The 4,897-nt window shown below is 54.8% G+C and overlaps 1 long non-coding RNA gene across 4 annotated transcripts; it reads left to right on the top strand.

Annotated features, from left to right (window-relative positions):
- Positions 1–27: 27 nt before the first annotated feature.
- LOC121024469 (uncharacterized) lies at positions 28–4,383 on the top strand. Of its 4 annotated transcripts, none has more exons than XR_005787708.1 (3): positions 28–336; positions 1,103–3,122; positions 3,539–4,383. It is a non-coding gene; the product is annotated as an uncharacterized LOC121024469 (long non-coding RNA). The 4 variants fall into 4 exon arrangements; XR_005787710.1 differs by having other exon boundaries at positions 70–336; positions 2,962–3,122; XR_005787711.1 differs by lacking the exon at positions 28–336 and having other exon boundaries at positions 655–2,740; positions 2,962–3,122.
- The last annotated feature ends 514 nt before the right edge of the window (positions 4,384–4,897 follow it).

Below are 4,897 nucleotides of genomic sequence, written 5' to 3'. Positions count from 1 at the left end.
CCCGCCCCCGGCTCGGGCTCCGGCTCCCGCTCCCGCCCCTGCGCCCGCGCCCGGCTCCGCGCCGCCGCGCGCCTCCCGCCTCCCGCCTCCCTTCCCCCGCTCCCCTGCGCTCCCCTCCCATCTCCCTCCCGCCCCTCGGCTCCGGGCTGGGGCTGCCGGACACCCCTCCGGCGCCGTCCTCGGTACCGCGCCCCCTGCCGGCCACCGCGCGGCGACTCCCGGGGCCGTGGCGCGCTGGCGCCGGGGGCTAGCAGGCCCCAAGGACCCTCGCTCTGGGCCCCCGCCGGGTTTCCCAGACGCTTCCACGACCGCGCGCGAGGGCGAGGCCCGCGGGAGGTGAGGGGAGGCGGTCCGTGCGCCCGACGAGATGGGGAAACTTTGGAACATGGCGGGGGCGGGGGGGGGGGGGTGTCTCAGCCCCAGAGTCGGGTTTCTCAAAGTGGGCTCTGCGACGCGTCGGTGCCGAAGTCATCTGAGGTGCTGGTTAAAAACGCAGGCTCCCGGGCCTGGCCCCAGACCCACTGAATGAGAGTCTCCGCGGTGCGGCCGGGGGATCTGCATTTTTTAGCCAGCCCCTAGGCTCCTTTGACACCTGGCCTGCGGAGGGGGCGCCGGGGGAGGGCCGGGTGGGGGTGGCGGTGGTTGGCACTCCGAGGCGTAAACTGTGTCCAAGGTTGTGTGTCGTGGGCGTGCCCTTTTATGGAGAGAGCCCCTCTGGCTGCTTCCCGTCAGTCCCTTAAAGGCTCTGGACCATCAAGATGTAAAGAACTGTTGTCTCCTCATGTTCTTGCTCTCACACCTCTGGGCGAGGTTCTTCCGGGTCACCCCGTGCAAAAAAGCAGAGGCATGCCTGCATGTAGGGCCAACAACTACCCAGTCCTGCTGGCCCCCTCCCTCTGCCAGGTCTAGCCCCTAAGGGATCAGACCCCCGTGAGGTCTGATGGTGCTTGGGAAGCCAACCAGGGCCCTGCGGGAGAGAAGGCTAAGGCACTTGGGGCACCTTCCCCGGCACAGAGCATGCTCGTAGGCGGTGGTGGCTGCCCCCGTGTCGTCCGCAGGGCTGCGGGAGTGCTAACGTTGTGTGCGCTTGCCCCTGACCCAGGCCCTGGCTGACGCTTTAGTGCGGAGGACAGTGGGGGCCACGGGGACAGGGAGCAGTTCCCAAGTCATAGAGAGCTGGACCCCGGCACGCACTGCGTGCTGAACATCAGGCAAGCCCTCAGCTCCTTCCTCTGTCATGTGGGGATAAGAACACTGTGTCAAGAATTGGGAGGGGAGGAGGAGGGGCCGCAGAGTCTCCAAGCAGAGTGCAGGTGTTCTGCAAAGGACTCTGCGAGCCGCACTGGGGTCTTCCCATGGGTGTTTTCTCCGCCAACCCCGAGGACCCGGAGGATGAGCCCTTGTGTCTCCCCCAGAAGGCTTTCTTTTCCCTCCGGATGCCCCATCTCTACTGGCAGGGAACACTCAGTCTTCCTGGAGGCTGGCTTCACAGACCTTACCCAACACCTTCCAAACTTGCCTGGACCCTTTGTGTGGGGAGTACGACTGATGGCATCTCCAAATAACCCAGGCTGGGAAACACTCTGGTGCCTGTCATCTCTGGCCTGGAGGACTGCCAGGCATGGTGACCAGCAGGGAAACTTGCTGACCAGGCCCCTCCCTAGGGACCAGGGGCTCCACGCACCTGCAGGCAAACCACAATCTGAGCGGGCAGGTTGGGCGTGTGGTTGGGGCAAATGCCACCTCAGTGGAAGAGGGTCCTGGCCAGTCCCTCACTTGGGATCTGAATGTCATCCTTTTCCTCTTCTGCAGAGACCTGATTCCATCTTTCCTTACTCTGAGTTTGTTTTTTTTTACTCCACTTTTCCCTCTTTCCTGACTTGTTTGTTCTCTTTCGTGGATAATCTGCTCAGATCTCTCCCATCTGTTTACAGGGAAAGCTTTCATTTGCCTGCATCCCCTCCAGTCACCAATGCTCCACCTTTCTCTTTCCTTTTCAGCTAAGCTTTTTGGAGACATTTATTTAAGATGTTTACCTCCATTCTCTCCTCTTCTGGAGTGGGCGGGGGGGGGGGCGGCTTCTGGCCACCCTATGTCATTGAAATGTCTCTGCCAGTCACCTCGTTGCTGAGTTCAGTGGTTGCTTTCAGTCTTGATTTTTAAGCAGCGTGTCTTCCTGTTTCCTATTTTGTTTAGATTGAAACTCTACTCCCTTGGCTTGTAAGGCATTACTCCCCTCTAGATTTCTTTCTTGAGGTCATCCGGGAGCTCCTTTTCTTACTTTCATCCTTTCCTTGTTGGTGTTACCCAGACTACGCCCCAGACCTCTTCCCAGGCAATGTTATTTATACTCATGGCTTTACCTGCCGTGCGCACACCGATGTCCCCAGGTCTCTCTTTCCAACTCATAAGCTAATAAGTTAACCTGTTACTGATTCCTCGATGTTGGCAGAAGACACGAGACTCCGGGGTCAGAGACACAGGACTTTATTACTCAGGCGCACACAGCATGAGAAGCTGCATATTTGCATCAATTTCCCTTGCCTCTGAGTTCCCATGGGGCAGCACGACGGGCCCAGAGGGATGCTCTGCAAGCAGTGGGTTTGCCTCATGGGGGAACTTGGGAATAGAGCTAGGCAATCCATTGCTCATGCAGGAAGCAGGAAGCAAGCCTAGAGGGAGACACGACCTCATCTTTCAAGGTTGCTCGCCACAAAGACAACACTGAGAAGTGGCCCAGGTAACAAGTGGTCAGGGTCTTGCCCTCTTGGCACACACAGCAAGATCCAGGGTGCGAAAGACTGGAGGATTATCTCTTCCAACGGTGGGCACTTCCTTCTCAACAAATGAGCGCATCCTCTCCCGGGCCTCCTTCCCCACCTGCCTTCTCCTCTCTCTGCTTTCTGTTAGTTGTGGCCAGCCAGAGACCCTGGAGTCACTGCGGTCTCTGGTCTCTCTCAGGATCTACATCTGGTCAACCAAGTGCAGTTAATGGTGCTAAGGACGGTGACTGTCATTTGTGCACATCCACCGAGTGCTGCCTCAGGCTGTGTTCCTCGTGGATATTATGCTATGTTGCCCTTTCAACAACGGAGGTCTTTATCATTGTCCTGATTTCACAGGTGAGGCAATGGGATCTTCGAGAGGTTAAGTGACTTGCTCACAGATAGGGAGGGACAGGACTGGGATTCACACTTTGGTCAGTCTGACTCGAGAGCCCATGTTGTTAATATTCCTTTATATCAGTGAACCAGCTGTTTACATTTGACATCCTACAGCCACTGCTGTAGGACCTGTGGACCTACAGGACCTGTAGGACCTGTCATTTTTCACCCTAATCATTGGATTACAATAGTCTTCTTTCTAACTTGTCTCCCCCGCTCCGGTGTTACTCTCCTAATGTGTCTTCCATGTAGCAGCTGGAGCCATCACTATAAAAGGGAACTAACTCTCTCTGTCTCTCTCTCTCTCTCCTCTTTTTCAGCAATTCCTATCACTTTCAGTCCAAACTACTTACTATGGCATTCGTGTCCCCCAGGTGCTGCACTGTCCTCATGCCCTACCCTTCAGCCATCATCTCGTACTCGCTTACACCTCTCCAAAGATGCCATACTTTGTACCTTTGCACACGCAGCATGGTCTTTCCAGGACATCCTTCGCCTCCTTAAGAGACGCCTCATCATCCTTGAAGATCCAGGTAAGGCGTCACCTCCCTTGAACACCCCCGTGCCCTCCTCTGTGTGACTCGAATTCCCTGTGACCACCACAACATAGCTTGTACCATGTTTCTACTGTTCATTGGCCTGTGGTGTTCCACCCAGAGATTCCTTCTTCATCGTCCCTTCTTATCCTTTAGACTAAACTTGGATGTCGCTTCCTCGGGGATGGCCTCTGAGATTCCCTTGCCTCCCACGGGCTGAAGTTAGGTGTCCATCTTGCGTGTTCTTCGGGTCTCACTGTCTGCGCCAGACGTAGCTGTAACGACCTAGGCTCACCTCCAGGCCAGGGTGTCCCCCGGTGCCCACAGAGCACGGTGCCTGGCACACGGGAGGAGCTCAGAAAATACTTGTTGAATGAGAAAAAACCCAAAACCACACATGGCCACCTCCAATGTGTTAGCCTAGTGGCAGGAACTCGCTCCATGGCAGGCGCTCGATAAAATGATTGAACGAACCACAAAGAGCACTAAAACGGAGGTTGCGTTTATTGACAGGGAAGCTACTGACGAGCCTCCGGAAATCAGTTTGCAGAGAATTAAGGAGATTGTTCTTTCAAGAAACTTGTGAATGGGACTGCTATTTTTGTGGTGGTGGTGATTTTTATTTTTTATTTATTTTTATTTTTTAATTTTCATTTATTTTTTAAATGCATTTTTAAAAAACATTTATTGAGAGACAATATTGAGAGACAGAGTGTGAGTGGGGGAGGAGCAGAGAGAGAGGGAGACACAGAGTAGGAAGCAGGCTCCAGGCTCTGAGCCGTCAGCACACAGCCTGATGAGGGACTCGAACTCACTGACTGAGAGATCATGACCTGAGCCGAAGTCGGGCGCTTAACCGACTGAGCCACCCAGGCACCCCTTCTTTTTATTTAAAAAAAATTTTTAATGTTTATTTATTTTTGAGAGACACAGAATGCGAGTGGGGGAGGGGCAGAGAGACAGGGAGACACAGAATAGGAAGCAGGTTCCAGGCTGATTCATTAGAAAATACCTAATTCACTTTTAAATGAACTAATGGTACCAGTAGCCCACCTCCCAACACCTTACGATGCAGAGCACCCCCTTTGTGAGAAAGGGGGCTGTCAGCCCAGAGCCCGATGCAGGGCTCAAACTCACAGACTGCGAGATCATGACCTGGGCCAAAGTCAGACACTTAATCGACTGAACCACCCAGGT

Source organism: Herpailurus yagouaroundi, unplaced genomic scaffold, assembly GCF_014898765.1.
Source record: "Herpailurus yagouaroundi ecotype Mexico unplaced genomic scaffold, PumYag 65096, whole genome shotgun sequence".
Classification (NCBI taxonomy): domain Eukaryota; kingdom Metazoa; phylum Chordata; class Mammalia; order Carnivora; family Felidae; genus Herpailurus; species Herpailurus yagouaroundi.
Note: the sequence above shows the minus strand (reverse complement) of the source record. Positions and strands in the feature narration are given on the sequence as shown.